Source organism: Leuciscus leuciscus (genome assembly GCF_965113295.1).
Source record: "Leuciscus leuciscus genome assembly, chromosome: 1".
Lineage (NCBI taxonomy): Eukaryota > Metazoa > Chordata > Actinopteri > Cypriniformes > Leuciscidae > Leuciscus > Leuciscus leuciscus.
Window position 1 is genome coordinate 6,187,411 of NC_138725.1, and position 27,079 is coordinate 6,214,489.

General features: G+C 39.9%; 1 protein-coding gene and 1 long non-coding RNA gene across 2 annotated transcripts in view; one reads left to right on the top strand and one right to left on the bottom strand.

Annotated features, from left to right (window-relative positions):
• LOC309474055 (uncharacterized protein) overlaps positions 1 to 27,079 on the top strand; it is a gene marked incomplete at its 3' end in the record, with an annotated part of 169,306 nt that overhangs the window by 12,415 nt on the left and 129,812 nt on the right. The gene's annotated exons all lie outside the window — the stretch shown is intronic.
• Positions 21,019 to 25,045, bottom strand: LOC309486565. Its single transcript, XR_014201597.1, has 2 exons — positions 24,416 to 25,045; positions 21,019 to 21,925 (listed from the first exon to the last, which is right to left on the bottom strand). It is a non-coding gene; the product is annotated as an uncharacterized lncRNA (long non-coding RNA).

Below are 27,079 nucleotides of genomic sequence, written 5' to 3' on the forward strand. Positions count from 1 at the left end.
GATGAGCTTTGCTCACCCCGCCCCTTTGTTCTGTGAGGCTTTCTGAAACAACGCACGTGGACCGTTGCCTTGACAACAGTGTCAGTTGAGGTTATATTTTGGAACAATAATGGCAACGGGAGTTTCTTTGCAACCATACCAATTTGAACCTGATTCGGACTCTGAACAAGATGACGGTCCCGAAGAAGTTCGACCATTACGGCTCGGACAGGACGTTTCTGAATGGTTGGTTAACGTAATGTCATTTTGATCTATTTTTGTATGTACTGGCACGGTAGAATAGAGAGATACAAACGCTGTTTAGCTTTACTTATGTAACGTTATAGGTTAGTTCGTTGACAGATTGATGCTGAAAAACTATTTTTGTAAATGTTAGGCTTCTCAATGATGCGTATTGCGTAACGTTATCTCTGTGTTGACTGTTTCTAGCAGTAGTTGAAAGATAACTATTAATTTGTTGTACACAGTTTTTATAACACATTAACCATAACGCGTTGTTCATTATTATACAGTATAGGATTATGAGTTGTTTTGAGAACGTCGTTACATAGAAAACATGCCGTAATGTTCCCTACGATGCAGTAATGAGGGTAAACATTAGCCACATTCATCATAAAGTGCAAGCGATTTGAAAAGATTAATATACAGGTTAATATAACGTTATACTTACTTCTTCTGGAATTGCAGCAGCCACACGAATAGTTGGTACAGATTCGTTTTTCAGTAGCAGCCTCTTAGCAAACCCAGCTTTATACTGACACTCGTTTAAAAAGCAGTCTTGTGAGAAATGATTTAGCGCAAACATAATGGCATTTAGATTGATCGTTGGGAATATTTCCTTCAAAAACAAAACTCAGCCACTGCGTCTTCAGCGGGTCGGATTTCGGAACAGTAAAATGACTGCTGTGTTCCTTATAACATCTAAGAACTGAACACCACAATAGCTTAGACGCCATTCTGCTCCAGCATATCAGAGAGCATATCAACAATGGCGGACTACTATGACGACAGCTGTCACAGCTTGCTCAGGGCGGGTCTTGTGTTGAAACACAGCTGTCAATCACAATCGCGGGAGGGGCGTTGGATATTATGACGTCACAATATCGAACGGCTTGATTTCAGAGAGGGTCAAACATATAAGGAGATTAAAACAAAACCACTGGATGGATTTTTATCATGATAGGATGGTTGTGTACAGGCACTGCCAACATACATTTCAGTGCAATCAACTTGTAAAAGTGCATCCACCATTATATGACCCCTTTAAGACAGAATATCAGCTTGTCAGGGGGAGCTAGAGCCATCAGAGCCTGCTGAACTGCTACTCTTCGCGCCAAATGTATATAATTTGAAGCATTTCACAGCATCGACCTCTAATGCTTTTTTTTAACGCATAGCTTTTCAGCTCCATCTGTTCTTTTCTTCCCCTTTTCATCCATGGACAATTATCTTAAGGCTTGTTAAGAATCCCTGCGTCCCAGTTTGCCTACTTATACCATGCCCTAAAAGTATGTGCTGTTTTTGTGAAGAAAAAGTACATACTTTTGAGTGTGTGAGAGAAGAGTATAGGCAAGCTTTGGGAATTACTATCCAGTCATAAAACTGTCTTTAACAAACATCATAAACTGGCCTGTCAATCCTCTTTTCACAGTTAATATCCTCCACATTTAATTTAATTGAATTTGCTACTAGCCTGAGAGAAAATAAGTAGTATGTTGATCTGCAAATTTTGGGTCTTGCATGTAAAGACATTTACATAAGTGAGCAATCTTCTATCACTTGTTTCAGCTTCTTCTTCTCCTGTGTTTTGATCTGGAGATTCTGCACTAGAAGATGTGTCATAGCGCCCCCTACCGTATACCAGTGAAAACATGGATAGCTGGAAAATTCAGTCAATGGTGGGGAAAGAGTAAAGTAGAATCAAGTAAATTCCTCTGTACACTACCAGTGGACTAGCCAACCCAAAAATTCAGATATGCAGAATTAGAAAAATATCTGTTTTATATCAATATTTTAATCAATATATTCAAACAAAGTTTCATAAGACTGTATATGAAAAACGATGTAAAAAAAAGTATATTTAATAGGCTACTCGATCAGAAGAGTTAACCCAACTACAAGCCTCGAATAATTAAACTTTTAAGTATATCTCGATCAAAAGATTGAGTACAAGTATAGGCCAAAAATACTTGGACTTTTCTCTCAGTATAAGACAAGTACACTTAGGTGTAATTAAGTATATTTCTGAGAAGTACATAAAGTATATGTTTGAGAAGTATATAAAATGTAGACTGAAAGTATGCTTTCTTCTTTTTAGTTGAAAATAAGTATAGTAATAGAACACTTGAATAAACTTATTTTTCATGCTTATTTTATTTACTTTATAAGCTATTCCACCCGAAAGTTTGCAACTATATAAAGCTGAACATGTTAGTTTAAGACGGTGTGTAATATTATGTTTTTTAAAAAAGTATTTAATAAGCTACTCTCAATCAAAACAATCAAAAGTAAACACAAGTACAAGCCAAGAATACTTAGAATACTTAATTATACATTTAAGTATATCTCGATCAACAAGTATAGGCCAAATATACTTAGACGTTTCTGTCAGTATAAGTCAAGTATACTTAAGTGGAATTTGAAGTATATTTCTGAGAAGTACACAAAGTATATTTCTGAGAAGTACATAAAAAGTAGACTAAAGTATACTTTCTTATTTTTAGTTTAAAAAAAAGTATACTAATAGCACACTTGAATGAACTTCTTTTTCGTAAGGGTAGAGATATCTCTAATTACTTTTGCGTATGTGTGACTCATCAATTGAAGATATCTATGGCGTCATTACAAATATCTTTAATGGAGTTTTGACTAGTCAAAATGTATTTAAAGATATCTCAAATCAGATTTCTTACTAGTGCAAAATATTATTCTAACTAGTCAAATTATAATTATGCCTATCCAAAATATATTTATGGATAGTAAAAACAGTTTTATATGCTAAAACGGTTAGCCATACTAATGCCTAGTACAAAATAAATTATAGTTATCTTTAATTACAATTTCTACTAGTCAAAACTCATTTGAAGATATCAGGAAATATTTTCCAGTGGAAGAATATGACTAGTCATAATCACATTGTATTCCTATTACGAGGAGTCAAAATTGGAATTAAAGGAGAACTCCGGTGAATTTTAACATTGAGCTAATTTTTTTGTACATTTGGAGCGCTGTCAATACAGAGAACAACGACAGAAATCGGTGTTGCCTACACCGTGTTATTCTCTTTTTAAAATTTGCACCCTGTTGACTTCAATGGGGCAAGTTTTAAACCTGCTTTTAGCCTCTTAACATCCTTGATGTGTCATTACAAGTGCACAGCCATGCGAGTGATTCCTTCAGAGTGAACACGGGTGAATCTGACTGCAGTAGATGTGAAAGATATGTATAAAAATTATGTTTTTTAAGCCAGCGCTCAAGTATACTTTGTTTACATGTAAACCTTTTGTTTACATCCTGTTTTCGGTTGAAGTCCAAAGTAGTCGATTGTCGAGTTCACGCACGTGATCACAGGTCACTAAACCTATGCGCGTGAACTCGGCAATCGACTACTTTGGACTTCAACCGAAAACAGCATGTAAACGCAGGTATGAGCGCTGGCTGAAATAACATCATTTGTATCCATATCTTTCACATCTACTGCAGTCAGATTAACCCGTGTTCACTCTGAAGGAATCACTCGCATGGCTGTGCACTTGTAATGACACATCAAGGATGTTAAGAGGCTAAAAGCAGGTTTAAAACTTGCCCCATTGAAGTCAACAGGGTGCAAATTTTAAAAAGAGGATAACACGGTGTAGGCAACACCGATTTTTGCCGTTGTTCTCTGTACTGACAGCACTCCAAATTGACAAAAAAATGAGCTCAATGTTAAAATTGACCGGAGTTCTCCTTTAAGATATCTGGAATTTGAATTTTGACTAGTCAAAACTAAATTACGACTAGTACAGCCAGGGGTATTTAATACTAAACCGGCTCATGTATGTATCGCTGCAGCCCGGAGACCTGCAGGTGGGAGGAGCTTACGCCGCAAGTGGGAGGAGCTTATGCCGCAAGTAGGAGGGATTTCACAAACGGTCAAGTAGGAGGAGTTTACGCCGCAAGTGGGAGGAGCTTATGCGGAAATCCCCAAGCTGTCATTGCCGAGGACGGCGGTGAATGAGTATGGCAGGAAGTACCGACAGTAATGAAAATAAGCGATCAAATATTACGTTCTTCATCATGGTCTGATTTCTTACAGCTTTGTTATTATTGTGTGTGTCCAATAACACTCACTGTCAATGATTAAGTCACGTCTTTACACCTTTTACCATACTTAAAGTGATGGTGTTTTAAATTCATCAGGCTGTAGGCCTTATTCAAGCATATTTCTGAATATTAGCTACATATTCTACAATTCTACAGTATCAAGTAAATTAACATATTATAATGTGATGCAATTGGACTCAGTGAAGTGAATGTGTAAATACATGAAAAACATTTGGCTAATGTAAAAAAAAAAAAAAAAAAAATTACCATTCATCTTTACTGCGTAATTTTTTTGAAATAGCAGACTAATGTTACACATATATTACATTTAAATCTCAGGGTGGATAAATTATTTTTTCAATTAATAAAATCATGTACAAGTCACTCAGAATTGATTGCAAAAGTGTTTATTTTATTTTATTATTTTTAGTCTTTTTTTGTTATTTGTAAGGACACTATATCAGCTCATTAGAACTGCATGCAGTGAAAACTGCAAAATCCAGGGTGGAAGGTTTCTGAATAAATGCCCTGGAGCTGGAGCTCGCCTCGCTTTCCCTTCAAAGCTTCCTGTTGACGAATGCGCATGAGTCGCGTCTGAACGCGTTGTTGTCTTTGGAGCTCTATCGATTTGATTTATAATTCTTGATTTTCTCTTTAAACTCACTTAAAACGAACATTTTCTACTTTTCCTCACTGAGAAGCACTACTGCTCAAACCTCATAGTTACAACGCGGACTGTTGAGCAGACGCGTCTCAAGCCTGTTAGTGATCCAACACTGGATACCTCTTATAGGTTACGTCCGTGGATCACGGCTGAACGCGTCTTCTCCACACTCATTTACAAACATTCTTTTTCGCCTATCGTGCGTCTACTACACCCGCGCACCACTAAAAAGACGGATTATATCCAAGACTTCAGTCATAAATTAGTATTAATATTGATAGCATCACTGGTAGCGTCGTTGTTAACTGTCCATCTGTTAAAATGGCGAATATATCAGATGTTAGTAGTCTACCCTTTGGTGCAGGTGAGGACACATTTGAACTGCACGCATTACAGTCTGAGCTGGAAGCTGTTGAGAAACAGATCCACGACCTTTTAGTGAGACAAGCCGAGCTGATAGACCGGCGCTTGGCTCTTGAAACATCACGCGCCGATGCACACAAATCAGTGACTAACGTTAGTAACCTGCTGACTCCGACCTCGTCTACTCCGTGCGTTACTCAACATCGGTCCCGAGCACCGAGGTCGTGATCAGCCATGGTCTCGTTCACTCCGGCTCCAACACGCCACCACGAAGCCTGGGTGGTTCCGCGGCGGAAGACGCGAGTCAGGTCTAGACCAAAACTCTCTCCGACCCTCCCGGTTTTCGAGTTATCCACACAGAACCGCTTCTCCCCTCTCCGCGAAACAGAACGCGATGTTATGATCATCGGCGATTCCATCGTTCGGCACGTACACGCTACGTTAGGTAAAAGTAAAGTGCACAGTCACTGCTTTCCTGGTGCTCGTGTTTCTGAAATCGCTGCTCGCGTTCCCGAGATTCTGAACGATGACGAGCGCGTCGGAACTGTGGTCCTGCACGCAGGAGTGAACGACATCAGGCTGCGTCAGACAGAGATTCTGAAAAAAGACTTCAGGAATCTGATCGATACGGTACGTAGCACATCGCCCGAAACAACGATTATTGTGTCAGGACCGCTTCCCACGTACCGACTAGGACATGAAAAGTTTAGTAGATTGTTTGCGCTAAATGAATGGTTAATGTCATGGTGCAGTGAGCAGAAACTGCTCTTTATAAATAACTGGAATCTGTTTTGGGAGCGTCCTAGGCTTTTCCGTGCTGATGGCTTACACCCAAACAGATTCGGAGCAGATCTTTTGTCGGATAACTTCTCCAAAATGTTAAATACCTTTTGACTAGTAACCAAAAGTCCAAATCATAGTCTCTGCTGCACCAATTTAATTGATATAAATACTAGTGTTGAACATTGCATAGAAACTGTGTCTATTCCTCGTTTAGTGAGACCAAATAATAAATCTACTGCAGGATTTAGGAACAATCTAATTGTTATTAAACCAGAAAATGTTGCTATTAGTAAACAAAATTTTTTTTTAAAGCTAGGTCTTCTAAACATTAGATCATTCGCACCTAAGGCAGTTATTGTAAATGAAATAGTCACAGATAATAGCTTCGATGTACTTTGCCTTACTGAAACCTGGCTTAAACCAAATGATTATTTCGGTCTAAATGAGTCTACTCCATCTGGATACTCCTATAAGCACGAGCCCCGTCTGATTGGTCGTGGCGGCGGTGTTGCAACAATCTATAGAGATATTCTCAATATTACTCAGAAAACGGGTTTTAAGTTTATTTCGTTTGAAGTACTTGTACTAAATGTTACGCTCTTAGATGTTAGAAAAACATCCCTATTATCTCTAGCCTTGGCTACCGTATATAGACCGCCTGGGCCTTACGCTGATTTCCTAAAAGAGTTTGCAGATTTTCTCTCAGACCTATTAGTCAATGTCGATAAAGCATTAAGTACTGGAGGAGTGTCGACAGGGTAGCAAACAACTACCATCAGCAGAGGACCCCATCATCTTTGTGTCGGAAGGAGGGGTAAGGAGAAGCACTAGATCAAGAGAAACAGCAAGGCCCTTCTCCCCCAACCAGGAGTGGAGCATGAGGGTTGACCTGGACAGGCAGCTCCGGTTCCCCACGGAGATAACCACCACATCTCTCCGGCCAGACATAGTGGTGTGGTCAACCAAGGCAAGATCGATGTACCTCATTGAGCTCACTGTACCACTGGAGGAGGGGATTGAGGCCGCCTTCGAACGGAAGAAGGCGAAGTACTCAGAGCTCGCTGCTGAGTGCCGGGAGGCTGGCTGGAAGACTACCATCTACCCAGTGGAGGTCGGATGCCGAGGTTTCCTCGGGTTGTCAACCATACGCCTCTTGAGGGAAGCAGGAGTGACCGGAGGGAGGCTAAGGAGGGCAACAAAGGAACTGGCAGAGGAGGCAGAGAAAGGTAGCTTTTGGCTCTGGCTGAGGAGGAAAGATAGGTGTTGGGGGAAGAACATCTAACCCCAGACAACAGCTGCAGGGAGAACAGCTATCAGCTGCAGGGGGTGACAGGGAGACGTCCCTGTCACTGCTCCGCCACCAGGAGACGTTCCAGAATTAAAGGAGCGAAACGTTGGTGAATGGTGGTTTCTGGCTGATGACCCTGCAGCTGACCCATGGGCACTGGAGGAGGTGCGACAGGCAGCAATGCCCAGCAGGTGGTAACATCTTCCTGTGCAATTACTGATTAATTGTTGGAGATTTTAACATACATGTAGACAATCCAAATGATGCGTTAGGGGCTGCGTTTACAGATTTATTAAACTCCTTTGGGGTCAAGCAAAACGTCACCGGACCAACTCATCGTCTTAATCATACACTCGATTTAATTATATCATATGGAACCGATCCAACTGATATAGATATCATTCCACAAAGTGATGATGTCACTGACCATTACATGGTAACTTGCATATTACGTACTGCTGTAATATGTCATGCGGCGCCGCGTTATCAACCAGGCAGAACAATTCTTCCATCCACTATAGATAATTTCTCAAATTGCTTATCTAATCTGTCTCATTTGCTGCCTGAACCCAAACAAACAGATGAACTAGAAGAACTAACTAGCACTATGAGCACCATTCTCTCTAGAACATTAGATGTTGTTGCACCTATTAAATTAAAAAAGGTCAGAGAGAAAATTAAAGCACCATGGTACAACAATACTACGCATGTTCTAAAGAGAGAAACCCGTAATTTAGAGCGTAAATGGAAAAAAACTAATTTAGAGGTCTTTAGAATCGCGTGGAAAGACAGTATGTCATGTTATAAAAAGGCCCTAAAAGCGGCCAGGGCTGAGCACCTCCGCAAATTAATAGAAAATAATCAAAATAATCCTAGGTTTTTATTTAACACCGTGGCTAGACTAACAAATAAACAGAAGTCACCCGAACAAAATATCCCGTTACAGTTCAGTAGTAATGATTTCATGAACTTCTTCACTGAGAAAATAGAAAGCATCAGAACCACAATTGTAAACGTTCAATCTTCAATCGCGCCTTATAATTCAGCCTCAATTATCACCCCGCAAGAACAACTACAGTGCTCTACAACTATAGAACAAAAAGAGTTAAATAAACTTATCACTTCATCTAAAACAACAACATGTTTATTAGATCCTATACCAACTAAATTACTGAAAGAAGTGTTACCTGTAGTGGAAGAGCCTCTCCTCAATATTATTAACTCATCTTTATCTTTAGGTCATGTTCCTAGAACATTTAAACTGGCAGTTATAAAACCTCTCATTAAGAAACCACAATTAGATCTTAATAACCTAGCAAATTATAGACCCATTTCAAATCTTCCAATTATGTCTAAAATATTAGAAAAAGTGGTGTCTGCTCAACTGGGCTCTTTCTTGCAAGAAAATGATATCTATGAAAAGTTTCAGTCTGGATTCAGACCACATCACAGCACTGAAACTGCGCTCGTTAAAATCACAAATGATTGACTTTTAGCTTCTGACCAAGGCTGTATCTCAATACTAGTTTTACTTGATCTAAGTGCTGCGTTCGATACTATAGATCACACAATACTCTTAGATCGACTACAAAATTATACTGGTGTTCAAGGACAAGCATTAAGCTGGTTCAAATCATACCTATCTGACCGCTACCATTTTGTCTATTTAAATGGGGAAAAATCGATCATAACTCCAGTAAACTATGGAGTGCCGCAGGGATCTGTGTTAGGCCCTCCGTTATTCTCAATATATATGCTGCCACTTGGAAATATTATAGGAAACATGGAATTAGTTTCCATTGTTATGCTGATGACACTCAAATATATATTTCATCACGGCCGGATGAAAACGCTAAATTATCCAAATTGACAGAATGTGTTAAAGATATCAAAGACTGGATGACGCGTAATTTTCTTTTATTAAATCCAGACAAGACAGAGGTAATACTTATCGGTTCAAAAAACCGCCCACAAAACCTCTCACAATACAATTTTAACATCGTAGGATGTCCTGTTACTTTATCCTCTACAGTAAAAGACCTGGGTGTTATACTCGATTGCAACCTGTCTTTTGAAAATCATATTTCATATGTTACAAGAACTGCCTTTTTCCACCTTAGAAACATTGCTAAGCTACGTAATATGCTATCAGTTTCTGATGCAGAAAAGTTAGTTCATGCATTCATGACCTCGAGACTAGATTACTGTAATGCTTTATTAGCAGGTTGTCCTGCATCCTCAATAAACAAGCTACAGTTAGTCCAAAATTCAGCCGCTAGAGTTCTTACTAGATCAAGAAAATATGATCATATAACACCGATTTTATCATCACTGCATTGGTTACCTATAAAGTTCCGTATTAATTACAAGTTATTGCTACTGACTTATAAAGCCCTAAACGGCTTAGCTCCAGTCTATTTAACGGATCTTCTATCGCTCTATAATCCATCGCGCTCTTTAAGATCAATAAATTCGAGGCTTTTGGTCATTCCTAGGATATCCAGATCCACCAAAGGAGGGAGAGCATTTTCACATTTAGCTCCAAAACTCTGGAATAGCCTTCCTGATACTGTTCGTTGCTTGGACTCGCTCTCCCAGTTTAAAACTAGATTAAAGACGCATCTCTTCAGTCTGGCATTCATATAACATTTTAAATCTTACTGTTCAAACTACAATCTGGCCTCTAGTTCATAAATGCCAGAGGAGAACTGGCCCCCGACTGAGCCTGGGTTCTCCCAAGGTTTTTTTTCTCCATTGGGTCACCTGATGGAGTTTTAGGACACCATTAGGTCACTTGATGGAGTTTTTGGTTCCTTGCCACTGTTGCCTTTGGCTTGCTCAGTTGGGGATATTTTGGGGATATTTAATTTAATTTTATCAATCAATAAATTTACACTAGAAACAACATTGTTGTGTTATTTTGGTTTAGTGCTGTGAAGCTGCTTTGATGCAATCTGTATTGTGAAAAGCGCTATATAAATATACTTGACTTGACTTCAAAGCATAACCTGGTGGATACACAAGAAGCACAATAATAACTAGGGTTTATAGTTGACATTGAACATTTACAAACATCAAGAATAATTTCTCAGCTCTGTAGGTCCATGCCATGCAAGTGAATGGTGTCCGGAACTTTTAAACTCCAAGGGATGACATAAGTAAATTCGATTTTTAGTTTTCCTTTAGACTAACAAATAGTTTATTCATTACCAATTTACACAAAACGTACCAGGTGTGCAGAATCTGTACTCAAACCCACACTCCAAACAAGTGGAGATTGAGTACATCCTCCAGAAGAGCTGTTTGCAGTGAGACGACTTATTTTTCCAGCATGCAACACCTGAGGTGGAAAAAAAAATGAACATAACATTTAACATTATCAATGATGTTCTTGTTATGCGTTTTCTTTTTTAATGTCAATATTTACTTTCTAGCCGTAAGCAGCACAATAACATGCGTTTCACATTTTTCACTGATTGTTATGAGTAATACATTTTATAAAATAATTGATATTAAAACAAATGTTTCAATTACATTACATTGTGGATTACGCAGAAAAAAAGCATAACTACAATGAAAACAAGTTTTAAAAGAATTGCATGCATTGTAAAATTAAGTTAGGAGTTGTATTCTAATATCAAATACATTTACATTACATTTACATTTATGCATTTGGCAGACGCTTTTATCCAAAGCGACTTACATTGCATTTCAAGCAACACATTTACATTCTTATCAGTTCTTGCTTTCCCTGGGAATCGAACCCATGACCATGGCGTTGCAAGCGTCAACGCTCTACTGTTTGAGCTACAGGAAGGCTTTTTTATTTACAAAACATTTAAGACATTTACAATTTGAAAATCAATGCAGTCGTAAAATGTACACATATTATACTGCTACAATACCTTATTAAGGTCTTCAGAATCCATAATCTGGAGAGCAAACTGTAGAAATGGAATGCAGAAAAGATCTTGTCATGCACGTTACAGATTTTGTAATTTGTGTGCTACTAAAAAAACGACAGAAATTTATTTGGATACACTTTACCCTTATTCTTTTTTAATACATCAAGACTAAAAACAGTGTAGCCTACAAACGCCATTATGAAATGGTCTTTTTCAGAGCTTAGGCTTAGCTATAATGCTTTTTTTACAAAACTAAAAACTGTACAACAAGCTTACCCCTTCATCTCAACGGCAGGCTGAGTCTGACATGTGAAAGAGGTTTTCTTCTTTGTTTTCTGATGGATCGCAACAAAACGTACACATTACTGCCACCAACTGTGGAGCATAAACCAATAGCTACTACAACAGTGGTTCCCAAAGTGGGGGTCGCGGGACCCCGGCGCAGGGGTCGCGAGATGATTTCTATAAAAAAGGTGGAAAAAATATATAGGCCCTATACAGAGTCGGCGCCAGGGCAGATCTACTGGAGGGGCATTGGGTTATCGGCGGGGGGGCACTGACATTTGACAAATATTTTGACGCAGTGGCGACATCAAAGTCCAACACAGCAGAAATCCTATATAAAACTAAACACGTTTTTTATTATTATTATTATTATTAATTATTACATGGCTTGGTTGAATTCTAATGTATAATGCGGTCTGTTATTTCTTGATAACAGCCGCTGCTAAGTATAACACACCGTTGCCATGAAAAACAGAGCGTTGCTATGGACGCAGGATTCTAACCGTAGAGACGTAACGGACTATTTTCTTTAGCGGAGGGAAGCAATACAATAGTTTTTAAATAAATAAACTCCTTTTTAAATCAATATTTTGTGTCAAATTATTGATTTATTTTGTAGGTAGCCATGTAATACAACCGCCTCGCTCTACTTACATATCTTACAGGCAGACAAGTATAAAACACAAATGCAGATTCAGATAGACCCAGCAAACATTCACCAACAATTCACCTGCTTAGTATGCCTTATCATGAAATCCAGGGCTGGCTTCAATAAGTGAAATGAACAAACGACTTACCCTCAGAAAAGTTGCAGACGACGAGTGTTGCTGCTGAACCGTCTAAGTATTGTGTCCTTCCATTCGCTTGTGCATTTGCGTGTCAAGTCTTTTTTCGAATGCAAGCTGCACCAACCTGGCTTTTCTCTCGTGTAGCATTGTGCGTCTGTTTTCCGAAAAAAAACATTTTTCAGAGTGGAGAATGAATTCTCGCACATTGCTGTGGATGCGCCAAATGTTAACGCATGTTTGAAAGCAGTCAGCACACTGGGCATTGCAATCAGATGGTTGTGGTACGTTGAGATGATGTGCTGTATGGTCCAGTCTCTCTGCATTGCTTGCTTTTGTGACATTAAAAATTCTTTAGCAACTTCAAACTTGGCGTCAATCATAATCGATTGTGACAGGTCGAGAATATACTTCACAGCTTTCACATCAAGGAAGTTATCGGCCTCTGGATTTAGTGCTGCAAGTGCACTTGCCAGTTGTGAGTTGCGCTCGCTGAATCTGCGCTCCAGTTCCCCAACCACCGAATCAATAGTGCTGTAGTACACTCTCCGAAGTTCAGTTTCCAAGTCATCATCACCTCTGTGTCCTCCTGTAGGCCCCGTAACGATGAAACCATCCATCCGTGTGCTCTCTATGCGTCTCTGTTTGGGCCCGGGTCTCAGTGACTCGCTGGTGGGCGTGGCAGTATCCAGCATCTGCTTAAACTCTTCATCACAACGGAGTTTTTTAACGCATGCTGTTGCACTCGCCACAACACTTAAACCAGTCAGCAAATCAGTGTCCTCTCTCTGAAGAAGCTTGTTCGGTGGGTCCAATAGAGAAAGGAATCTGTGGGTTAAGTTGGCAAGGAACATGAAACTTGGCTCGGATATCTCGCGCAGCAGGCCTGTAGCTTCCATTCTCGTCTCTGCGCTACAGTTCAGCACAGTGTCAGCATCGGTCAGAATTGATTTTATGTCACTAAATGACTTAAGAATGACTGAGACAGTGGCAAGATGCCCTGTCCATCTCTGCTCCAGAAGACGCTTAAGATGCGCACCTTTTTAATGCATAGCAACCGTTGGCTTTCTACAGAACTTGTAGAGGGAATCGCACACCTCAAAAAACTCCAAAAGTGCGGACTTTGCAGACATGGTATGAACCACAACCAAATGCAACTGATGGTTTAGGCAGTGCACATATGGTATCTCACGTCCAAGTCTGTCCTGTAGAATTTTCTGAACACCACCACGTTTCCCCGACATAAGCGCAGCTCCGTCATATACCTGATTTTTGAGCTATCCAGGCCAACTTTTTTTAAAGCTGCCGTCTGCAACATTTTTTTGATCAAATTCAGTGAAATTGACACTATAATCCGACAGAACAACATAAATAAGGTGGTTTTAGGAAAAAACCCGAGCTTCTAACTCCACCTGGAGCGTGTTATTTTGTTTTGCAAAAATCCACCGTCCCGGACCATCGGGTCCAATCAGCGCAGGGGGGTGTGAGATCTGACTGTCAATCACAGGTCGTGCACACGCCACAGATCCCCTCTCCCTCGCGCAGACGCGCATGTTACAATATCATATGCACACGACACGCCTGAAGTTCGCATGAAGATTGTACGATGTGTGATGGCAGAGAGAAAATCTAATAACAAGCTTCCAATTCCTCGGTTATTGCTATCTATGGATAGCCTGGGTTTCCCCATACTGCCTTGCTCGCAGCGCGATTTTATTCAGGCTGCTAGGCAGTCTGGACACCATGGACCAGATTTTCCCCTGAAAAAGGGAACTAATCACAGAACGGGGAGGAAGCAGCAAGACGATGATGACACCGAAGCAGTTTGTTTATATCTATAGATCCAACATGGCATCAGACTCGACGTTACCTTCTACCCTCATGTTTATCTTGCACAAACGGTAATATTCGCTAAACGCCATCGTGTACAAATAAATCTTTGACCCATCGTCTTTTTCGTCGTCGAATTTCTGTCACTCTATATACGTCATCTGGTATAATTGAAACGATTGGCTATGAGCTACGTACAGTCATTTGATAGACATTCATAGCGCCCAATAAACGGCTCTGGGCATTCGTAAACCACGCCTCAAATACGAGAAAATGTACACGTGGTTCCCAGACCAAGTCTCAAATGAGACTTGGTCTGACGTTAGATAGGCTAATCTATGGATAGATTAGCCAGGGCAGCCTACCTCCGAGTCCATGGTGTTGATCGATGCTGAAGAGACGGACACGTTCACAGAAAATCAGGTACACACGCACTGACGATGGGCGGGTGCTCGTTGGTAGTGGGGGAGGGGCATGAGAGTTGTAAATAGGGTTGCAAAATTCTGGGAATTTTCAAAGATGGAAACTTTCCATTGGAATTAATGGGAATTTAAGGGAATAAACAGGAATTTATGGGAATAAACGGGAATAAACTGGGAATTTTCAAAGTTGAAGGTTGGCTCTTCATAGGGAAGTTAAATATAGTTGAGGAAAGTATATTTTAGCATAATCTTGACTAAAACAAACAGATGCCATTCAAATACACTTGAATATCCATGCCATTCCTCAATCACATGCACATAGCACACTGCTTACTGCATGGCTATTGAGACCACACCCCCTACTGGCACTGTGCATGCCTCCATCACATGTACAGAAGACTATTGAAGGCACACATTTGAGCCTGTGGACTAAACAAAGTGAAGTAAGTTTTGATGATATTATGGGGAAATATATTTATTAAATGTTTAAATTGCAAATATCACATACAAATGTATTAATCAGTAGATAGCAAGCTGATAAGTTAGATGCTAAATAAGCTAGCATAACTTTATTTACCACATAAGTAGGGCTGGGCGGTATGACGGTATATATCGTTACCGCGGAAGAAAATGTCAAACGTAACAGATTTTTTTATTCCGTGTATACCGCAAATTGTAAATAAGTAGGCGTGGTTAACTCGCGTGCAGCGTGCGTGAGACTGAGACACTGATATTTGTCAAAGGAACATGAAGAAAGACCAAGAGGATCCACAAAAGGAATTACGTTTTCAAAATGAACGCGATATTTTCGGGGGGGGGGAAGGTGCAGAAGTCAACTAGAGCAGTGGTTCTCAACTCCAGTCCTCGGGACCCGCTGCCCTGCACATTTTGTATGTCTCCCTTATTTAACACACCTGAACCAGATCATCAGCTCGTCAGGAGAGACTCCATGAACTGATTTGAGTGTGTCAGATAAGAGAGACATACAAAATGTGCAGAGCAGCGGGTCCCGAGGACTGGAGTTGAGAACCACTGAACTAGAGCAGTGCAGCAGACTGAAAGTTTAGAGAGACGCACATGCTCACAACGGGGCTTACTTGACAACAAGTTCATATATCAATATTCTAACGAATAGAAATAACCTTAAATAATGTATCTATCCGTCTCTTATGTGTACAGTTACTTTCAGAGTGGACGCGCAAGCGGTTGCCGTGGTAATTAATATTTCCAAAATTCCCCAGCTTAACTTCCCATGGAAATTTACCGGAAATTTTCCGCCCCTTTGCAACCCTAGTTGTAAACATTCAAAATTTTGGCTAAGTCCACTCAATCTGCCAGACTTGCCGACGGCAGCTTTAAGCTCAGTCAGAACGGTGTCAGTTAATGTCTGTGCGTCACCTTTCTGAGCCGTAGCGATGCACAGTAGACGCTCTGTCACTTCGTAAGACTCATTCACAAATCGAAGCACAATCGATATATTTTCACATCCTGTGGGGTCACGCGTCCCATCAACTTTCAGAGTGTAATAAGAGTCACCAACTTCCTCCACTATAGCCTCTGTCACCACATTACTGAGTGTTCTTATAAGTTCATTTTGCATATCATGACAGGTGTAAGTGGCATTGCGAGGGATTGTCTTCACCACATTAGCCAATTCATGATCCTTTTGGATGGTGTAATAAAGCATGGACAGGAAAAGTCCAGCCCCCCCCCCCCCCCCCCCCCCGGACATGTCATCAAAAGCGTCAATCTTCCCCCGTAGTGGCAACTGGTTTTCAACCAAGAACCCAACCACATCTATTAATGAAGACACATAATACCGTTTTTTCCTAAGTTGATCTGCATTGACAAGGGTTGATACCTCATTCCCCGTATTACGACGCATCTCCCTCTTCTTCCACATTGCATAGCAAGACATGTGGTCCTTCGAAGTTTCATGTTTATGAAATCCACGGTCTTTGGCCATAGCGTGTTTCCAGTTACGATAGCCCACACTCGCGAAGGCATCCAATGTTCCAGATTTTCTGGTAGAGCTGAACATCCGACAGCAAAAACAAAATGCTGCGTCTGCCTTGACACTGTACTCCAACCACTCTCTGTTGTGAAACCATTTATCAACGAATGATCGCCCCTTACCACTGTTAACAGTTACAGGATACTGTTTTAACACAATTTGGACAGGCCTGTCAGTCCCGATATCATCAACCGCTGTGCGTTGACTTGGAGGGCGTGTAGATTGTTGCTCTATGGCTGCGCTAGTTAAGTCTGTTGGCGGTTGTCCGGAGCTCGCATTAACAGAAGGGCCAGCTTGGCTCTCAGAGACCGTGGTACTGGTGGTGGTGGCCGGAGTGTCAGAGTCTGCTGATGGAAGAGGCTGAGGAGGACTAAACCATTTTCGTAAATCCATTTTTTGTCATCGAGAATTAGGCTAACAGTTAGCAGCTAACTGTCTATGATATAGACGGACAAACTGTTGTTTTCGATTCAAACAACAACATCTTGAAATGGATTTTGCGCGCTGCAAATCAAATGTAACAAGTTTACTCAGCGACCAATAAGCATTGACCAATGATGACTAAGCCTAGTAACATGTCGTGAACAACCAAAATTGTGCGTTTTCCCCATTCATTTTATTTTATTTCATGTAAGTTACAATTTTTACATTTAATATTTAAAAAATAAAATAATAAAAAAAAATGTTTGGGCCACGCCATGGCCTGTGGTAGGAGGGGCATCAATAACCGCTAGGGGGGGCACGGCCCTCGAATGCCCCACCACAGCGCCGACGCTGGCACTATATATTTTTGTTGCAATTAAGTTAACCCTTTCGCACGTATCACACTGGGTAGATTTTCTGTTTGGCGAGTAAATCTCAAAAGGCTATCCGCCACACTGGCGGGCGAATGTTCATACCAAAATATGAAATTTGCAGCGCGCACACGCTCTTCTGCCTCTAAGAACGAGCAGAGAGAGAGAGAGAGAGAGAGAGAGAGAGAGAGAGAGAGAGAGAGAGAGCGCCCCGGCCGCGCGCGCGCACTGACTGTTCAGAGCGGCCAGGCGTCAAGCTTCCCCGTACTTTTTGACAAGTGTCCTTCACAGGACGGCCAGAGCTTCTTTGCAGCTCAAGTCGGTGGCAGTGTGCTCGTACAGTTAACGCTCTATCTGTTGACGGCGCTGAGGGAAATGCTCCCGCTGTAGCAGCCCGGTTGAATAAAAGAAATTTGCTCTCTCACTGATGTTGTCTGTTTATTGTCCGTAATGCCTTCACAATGCCATCAGAACACCTTCACAACACCTTCACAACACTGTAAGAGCTAAAACAGATGAATTAACAATATTGGAATTAGTAAATAATTCACATGCATATAAATTAAGCAAAACAGTAGTCAATATAGCAACAGAATTACGAAATTAGTACTAACATTTACCATAAACAACTTAAATTACTCATAAATCAAACAAACACATAAAACCAATCTTAAAGAGACGATATGCTATAACATTATACAAATGCAAAAATATAAATTATGTATACCTTGTACTCCTTTCCAACCAGGTGCTAAACACAACAAATAAAATAAAATAAAATAAAACAGCGACTAGATGCCTAAATTTACTTTAAAAACCTTAAAAACTATAATTCAGATCCGTGAATCCGTGATCGCATGGTTCCGTGTCTCCCTCTGGCGCGCTCTCTGTGCGCAAGCGATCTGTTCACCCTTCCGGCAAGCCGCCTTTCAAAATAAAGGTCTCTATAGGTTAAATAACTAAGAGTGCAAAGTAAACCTTCAAAATATAATAAACACAATATTATGAATATTATACTATTATTAAGAAATATAGTTATTACGATAATATCAGAATAATATATTAATACCCAAAACTAAATAAAATAACTGAGGGTTATTTACACCCGCCACTGGAAGAAGCGGTCGCCGCCCATTTATGTCCTGCTGGCAGTTGGAGAGCAAAGGAGATGCGCACCCATCTAAGCCGTGCAGAACGTCTTCAGCACTCGCAGATCGTGCATACTCCGCCGCTGGCCAGGCTGCTTCTGCTTTACACACCATGGCCGTTCTTTTCTCGAGAAAAGGAGTTTTCCATAGCGTTTGCAACGCATTACTCGTTCCCTTATCTCTCAGGGAATAGAGGTTACGTTCTGCCTTCCCTTTCACATGAGTCAGGTAACAAAACTGACAAAAAAAAAAGTAGCCTATTTCACCCCAATGATAGTAATATTTCATATATTTCTCACATTTTGATCAATATAGATTTTTTTTTATTACATTTCAAATTTTGCTCTGGACATTTTTTTTATGTTTGTATTCAACATAATATCCCAGCAAACACAGAACGTTGGCACAACGTAGCCAACCTTCTGACAACGTTTTAACAACATGGCCAAAAGGTTGCTATAACTACGTTGTGTGGTGAAGTTGTTACAGCGTTGTCACAATGTTGGCATTAAACCATTGTTCAGGGCCATTGCTTAAGGTTGTGCCTAGGGTGTCTTGACAACCACTGGACTACATAATGTACTCGTCACTGCCCTGAAGCGGGAAAATCAGCATTAAATTACAACCACCTGTTGTTGGGCTCATTGTGTTCTCATTCATCATCCAGCAAGGATACGTGAGTATTGCGTTTAGCCTACCTCAGCTATCAAACACAACCTACAACTTTAATTTCTAATGTGATTAATGTAGCATCGCTCGCACTGTTTAGTTTTTCGTTTGATTTTTCCGCTATTTAGTCTTGTAAACTCGCGCTAAATCGGCCCAAAGTCCGGCGTCCGACCAGCGCGGAAGGTTATCACGTGTTCCTGTCCTTTTCTCATGCGGAGTATTGGTTGGTTATATTTGTAATACATTAATCATGTATTCTCTCGTAATTTCATCTGACTCCATAAATGAAAGGTTTTAATAATATCTGTGCCTCACTAAAAGTGAGCAAATGTTTGACTATTCCTTTTAACCATTAAATGAACAATGTCACAATCAGTTAGAATAATCACGTAACAATTTATTATGTCAGGTAAATGTATCATGCCAATTTCATAATCAATTCAAAGATAATCGATACAAAACATCAAATTCTTCGGAATAAAGAAAAGATGCAAACCCAACATTAAGAAATACATGAGGCTGAGAGATCTCGGTCTCTCAGCCTCACGGGCCATCTGAAGTACAGAAAAGGCCTCGATCTCCCTACTGCAATTCCTTAAATAGACAAACCTTTTACCTGGAAACATGTAACAATAGAAAGACCTTACTACCTTTTATTTTATCTGTCTGGATATGAGATATCTGTACCAGTCGCACTGTGACATTTTAAATGATACCAAACTTGAATTTATCAATTCTTACAGTTTTCCCTCCTTGACTCCGTGGGTCAAATTCAAATGAGCTCCTATGGAGTCACTGATAAACGTCTGTTGTCATTCTTGAGATGTCACCCAAAAATTGTCTTTTCAATGTTAGCATCTGTAGAAGCTTGCAGAGGGCTGTGTTCACCTGCAGAACACCTGGTCTCACCAGGTGTATGTTGCTTGAGTCCAGCAGGTGGATGAATGCATTCAGGTTCTCTTCCTGTAATCCTGTGACGTGAGCAAAGTTCATAGAGTCAATCTGGACCTTTGTGACTTGTTCAGTTGATGTGTCACTCCTCCATGGAGAAACTTCTGCTTCTCTGGCACCTTCTCCACGATGATGATCTGACCCTTCTTGACCGATCCTGTCACCTCCAGCGGTGGGGTTGTCTGGGCAGACCTCAGTGGATGAAGGGCTTCTCCTTAGTTCACACTGCTTTGTGTGAAAAGCTTGAGACACCTGAAAAGCATCTTAAATGTCCACTTCACGATTGAGCACTTATGAACTTGAAGTCATATGGAAATGCATGGGAACACATAATGCAACAAAACAAAATCATGTCATGTCTAATATAAAATATCATGTTCATGTCAGCAAGTGCGAATGGTACATCTGGTCTCAAATGTTTCTCAGGGTCATGCAGAATGGTCTCATTTTAAATATCCAATTCTTCACTACCACTGTGATGTTAAATGGTAGTGGAATTTAAATATTCTTGGTCTGAATTATTCAAAGGAAATGCAGCAAGAGGTCGGTGTAACCTAAATAAATAACAGCAATAATAATATTCCATCACAATTAGGATCAAAATGAGTTTCAGAAATGTTTTTCTGAACTACTCAAAGGTAATGCAGAAATCAAAATAAGTTTCAGAAATTAAAATCAAAATGGGAAAGAGGAAAATGCAGAAATAAAAGTAAGTTTCAGAAATAAAAATAAAAAAATGGGAAAGAGGAAAAATGCAGAAATCAAAATGGGCAAGAGGTCAGTGTAAACCAAATAAATGGTAGGATCAATGGTTTTATGTGTTTGTGTCTTTTAGAATGTCAGAGTGTTTTTGTCTGCGAGAGAGAGAGAGAGTGTGTGTGTGTGTGTGTGTGTGTGTGTGTGTGTGTGTGTGTTTATCTTTGTCTGTGACAGAGAGTGTTTGTGTGTGTGTTTGTGAGAGAGTGTGTGTGTGTTAATCTGGCTAAATCACAGTCGATGACAGAGTTGAATTGTAAATTTTGTAATTGATTGAAGCGCTCACACTTCAGATCTATCTTTTGTTTATTTATTTTTTTGATGTTTCTGTTATTAGTGGTGTGTTGACAAATCAGGGGCCCTCTGATCTTCCAACCACCCTAATAACAATCAGAAAATTTGAACATTTTGAAGTTTGATAGCAGGTCTGTCTCTGCTTTATAATTCGCATCATTGACTTGTGACTGTAGCCATTCATATGTATATTTCAGTGTTTCCCATGAGTTGGCAGTGTGTGTTGTGAATAGCGCATGCCATGTGTGTCTCTTTTAGACTGTCATCATGGGATCAGTTTTACCATCCTATGTGTGTGAAGCTATCTGGATCTGTTAGTGTGAAGATGGACAGTAGATCTTTAGTGAAGTGACACTTTTGGACTCTATGTCATCTTTATCTTCTTATGATGTGTAGTGTGGGAGGTGTGTGTTCAGTGTTCATGTCTCGGAGATGGGTGGAATATAATCTATAACAATTGTGTTGCAAATTTAGTTCCAGTTCTAAACTGGGAGGCCATATTTATGCAGTAATGTGATAGTGTGAAGTGTGAAAGGCCTTTTGTAATATCTTTTCACCCATCTCCCGAGTCTCAGGTTATGTTCTAACAATTCCGCTGTCCTGGATTTGCTCCAGGTGGGCTCCTGTCCCCTCCTTTCACCCGTCTTCTGAGGAATTTGCAAAGTAAGCCTGAGACAGAAAACAGAGGAGAGCGAACCACAGACAGACAATTCCAATATTTCACAAACATTAAATTCAGACGTGTGGAATTCTTTCACTTGTTCCATTATCATGTCAGTTGCAATTTTTAATACCAGATGTCACATGAAACCCAGTTTCATTGACCAAGTCTGAATTGTTGCTGTTGTTTCAGTGTGTTGTGACACCTGAAGGCCGCTGCATGATCAGTGCAATGCTCATTGCTTTCTCTCATTACAGCCAGATTTGTTAGTGTCGTTCACACATTTTAGTTAGTGCAGATATTTTTTGACCTGCAAAAAAACTGTGGTACCTCTGTCCGCTATTTAGCATTTTACACCCTCCTTGTAAATTTACTTCTCAGATTAGATAACATTTTAGTTGTTGCACAATTTGGTTTGCTATTACCTGTGCCACAATTCTAGCCGTGTTTTCTACCGGTGAAAAATAAAGGCTTACCCCTCCGCTTTTGGCACTGGGTAGCACACAAATGAAATTCTGTTTTAGAAATTCAGTTTTAATGACGAAAGTCACACTTCTCCAATTGTTGTCCTGCTCAGCGAGTGTAATATGTTTATTATAATTCAAGTTATAATATAATTATATTCTCTAACAATACAAGTCAATTATATTGTTTTCGGTCTCTTAAGAGTCTCCGGAACAACTTAACGCATGGTCAAATCTCTGCTTGTTCTCATGTCAATACATTTGAATATGAAAAGGCTTTTGGCTCAGGACTGATAAGATGTACATTCGCTGTTTCTCTTTTTTCTTTTCTAGGTTTCAAATACCTTTTCTTCTCATTTAGTCTTTTTAAATGGTCATTTTAACGTTTGATTATTCTATTTACTCTTACTTTATATTTTCCGTTTATAGATAAGGAAACTATATCGCTTTGCAGTCCTTCTCCTAAGGATGCACGACACAAGTGGTCAGTCCCGAAGATCAGAAGCTGAGGCAATGGCTAAATATCTAGGACGTTGCCGTAATCCCAACGCGCAACAATCAAAGATATATTCAGTAGCCCTCTTGGATGCCCTTCAGGAACTCAATTCAACCGTTTTCCAAAACTATTAAATTAGAACAGAAGTCATCGGAAGCGTCCAAGCTAGGTTAATCAACCAGCGTAAAGCTGATCCTAGTCGGACTAACCCATCCTCTCATCCAAGCAGCCCGCACACTTCCTGATATCAGCTATTAACCGTCGTTAATCTCTGACGCAATCTTGTGGAATATACGAATCCGTTAATCTATTTTGGAAAAAACAAATCTAAGAGTAATTCAGAATACATTCAAACATAACAATATTTCGTTCTCTGAAGCCTTAAATATGAAAAGGTTTTTTGTTTCAGGATTAAATTAGATGCGTTCGCTGTTTCTGATTTTCAAATTCATTGTGAATCACATTATAGCCATCAAATTCAGCACAGACACACGCGTTTACTTCAGTTAACACAGGACACATGGCCTAGAATACAACATCTACAACCCTTTTACCTAAGTGTTCCAAATACACCCACAGCAAAACAATAGAATACAACATCTATATCACCTTTGCCTAAGTGTTTCAACTACACTTACAGTAAAGCAATCCTGTGTTTAAAGAATAAACTTTAAATTAGCCTATGTGCATGTTGTAGCACAAACAACCAAATTGTGTTCTATGTGCACAATGTGTTAAGCACAACTTCAAATTTGAAAATCCAAACAGAATCATTGCAAACATGAATATGTATCACATCATCCTGTTTTTCTCAAACTTGCTTTTAAACAAATGCATCGACTTGTCTTTTTGTTTAAAATAGTCTGTCAAGATTAGTTTAGGTTTAGTATAGGATATTAATGTTTTCAATGTGGCTTTTGGGCCTACCAGTCAGCCAGCATTTAGCATTTAGCATTAGTCCTGGACGCAGCATGGCTTTAGCATTTAGCATTAGTCTTGGACGCAGCATGGCTTTAGCATAGCCTTGAGCGTTTTTATTGAAAACAGCATGCCAATAGCATTTAGCAATAGCCTTAATATTTGAGTCTTAGCCTGTACATAATATCATCCTGTTTTCCCAAAATGTTCTTTTCATAAACAATGCATCGATCTGCCTTTTTATTTATAAGATCACGTGTTTTCCGATCGTTTACAAACTTAGATTTTTCTTTCTCTGTTTTCTGTTAGTTTGCTCATTCTTTTCACGTGTTGCTGGTTTCAACAATGGCCGGAAAACATGCGCCTGATTTTAAAACTTTTAGTCTTTACTTTTTTAGCTCTTCATCGAGTTATTAATTATTTGGAAGATGTTATTCTCACTTGTTTCGTTTCCTGTTGCTTAGGCAAAATAAGAAGATCTTTAAAATCTAATGCACAAGGGTTTTCATTCTTCATCTGGCTACCGCATCACGTTCTAAACAAAGGGCTTTAATTCCGACCCGTAAACAATGCAAACATTTCTTCAACACTTCTATAAAGGGCAGAAAAAGTTTACTTACCATCGCGGCGGAAGAAAGAGAAGATGTTCAAACCTCTTGTTGATTTTAAAATCCCAAATACTTGCTGAAAAGGACATTTCTCGTGAAACTGTTTTGATCTGTTTTGAGATCACGTCCGAGGTCACCATTTGTAAACTCGCGCTAAATCGGCCCAAAGTCCGGCGTCCGACCAGCGCGGAAGGTTATCACGTGTTCCTGTCCTTTTCTCATGCGGAGTATTGGTTGGTTATATTTGTAATACATTAATCATGTATTCTCTCGTAATTTCATCTGACTCCATAAATGAAAGGTTTTAATAATATCTGTGCCTCACTAAAAGTGAGCAAATGTTTGACTATTCCTTTTAACCATTAAATGAACAATGTCACAATCAGTTAGAATAATCACGTAACAATTTATTATGTCAGGTAAATGTATCATGCCAATTTCATAATCAATTCAAAGATAATCGATACAAAACATCAAATTCTTCGGAATAAAGAAAAGATGCAAACCCAACATTAAGAAATACATGAGGCTGAGAGATCTCGGTCTCTCAGCCTCACGGGCCATCTGAAGTACAGAAAAGGCCTCGATCTCCCTACTGCAATTCCTTAAATAGACAAACCTTTTACCTGGAAACATGTAACAATAGAAAGACCTTACTACCTTTTATTTTATCTGTCTGGATATGAGATATCTGTACCAGTCGCACTGTGACATTTTAAATGATACCAAACTTGAATTTATCAATTCTTACAGTCTCATTCGTTTCTTTGCTCCTCTGGATTTGTGGATGTTTCCCCGGTGACACCTGCTTTCGGCTACTGCATGTCTGCCATATACCGGTTTTGTTCATTAAATGTTCTGATCTGCCTTTGCTTTTTATGTTTTATTTATTATACTTAAAATAAATGTGTATATTCGTTTCTTTCTTTTTTTTTTTTTTCACAAATGACTTTTTGAAGTGCAATTTGATTATACGGTTTTAATAAAGTTGAATTAACGAAACCTTCTGTCATTTTTACTCTTCAAAGTTGTTATGTATAAAGCGTTGTTACTTTAAGACATAAGTATTGGGTGGAGTTATAGAATGATGACGAAGTTACATGCTCAAGTGAATACAAGTGAATGTGAGCAATAAAGGAATGCGCGTTCTTTAGTTCCTGAATTGATGTTTCAGACTCTTCTTTAGTGTCCTCTGTCTTTATAAAAAGGGAAAGACACGACAAAGTGGCGACGAGGATGTTTTGAAAGAACCTCTGCGTGTTTGAATTGCCGAAGACTAACGTTGGAGTAGTGAAGTGCAGAAAACAGCTGAACGCGGCGCGAGCTCGGAGAGACGTTATGGCTGGCGTAATAGGAAATATCGGAGAATTCAACGAAAATGTTGAACAATGGAGCTCATACACGGAGCGATTTGAATATTTCCTGCAGGCAAACGCCATTGAGGGTGAGAAGATTGTGCCTACGTTCCTCAGTGTGATGGGTGCAAAGACTTTTACTTTGCTACGCAGTCTCGTACAGCCTAGAAAACCAGGTGAGAAAACTTATGACGAGATTGTTGCAGTGTTGAGCGCACATTTTTCACCTAAACCGCTGGTGATAGCAGAACGATTTCGGTTTCACAAGAGAAATCAGGAAGATGAAGAAACTGTTACTATGTTTGTGGCTGCACTGAAGAAACTTTCAGAACAATGTGAATTCGGCGATGTTTTGAATGATACCATCAGAGACAGGCTCGTTTGTGGATTAAGAAGCGAAGCCATTCAAAAAAGGCTGTTAAGTGAGAGTAATCTCACATTGCAGAAAGCCACTGAAATAAGTGTAAGCATGGAAATTGCTGCTAAAGAAGCACAGCACTTCAGTAGCTCAGATAAAGTTCATAAATTGTCTGCTGACATGAGCACTTTCCAGAATTCCCCTAGCAAAGCATCTAGTAATGCAACATGTTTTAGATGTGGCAAAGTCGGACATCTTGCATCTGAGTGTTGGAGTAAAGAGTTGGTGTGTCGTAGTTGTGGAAAAAAAGGCCACATAGAACGTGCTTGCAGAGGAAAACAAAAGGTTGCAAAACAAAAATTCAGCAAAATGCCTGGCACATCAAAGAACAAGAAGAATGTGTATACAATGCAGTCAAATTGCAAGTACACAGACGACACTGATTCCTCCTTAGAGGAAGTTCCTTTGAAAATTCTAGCCGTGGAAGGAGACTCCAAAGGCTATTGGGTGACACCTGTCATTGAGGGAGAGCCGGTGTGTATGGAGATAGACACTGGTGCTGCTGTTTCTATTGTGTCAGATGCTGTGTATCACAGAACCCTAAAACATGTTTACTTGAAGCTCTCCAAGATAGTGTTGAAAACATATACAGGGGAGCCTGTGACATTAAGAGGGGTAATGGATGTGGAAGTGGAATTAAATGGTCAGTCAGCAACGCTGCCACTGTATGTGGTAAAAGGGAACTACCCAGCTTTACTGGGACGAGAATGGATGGAAACGATTAAACTGGACTGGCCGACGGTGCGAATGGTGTCAAAGGGTAACACGGAGCTCAGGGATGTTCTAGAGAAACATGCTGATGTTTTCAAGGATGAGCTGGGGACAATGAAAGACATTACAGCCAAACTCGACATTAAGCCTGATAGTAAGGCCAAGTGTTGCAAAGCCCGTTCTGTGCCATAT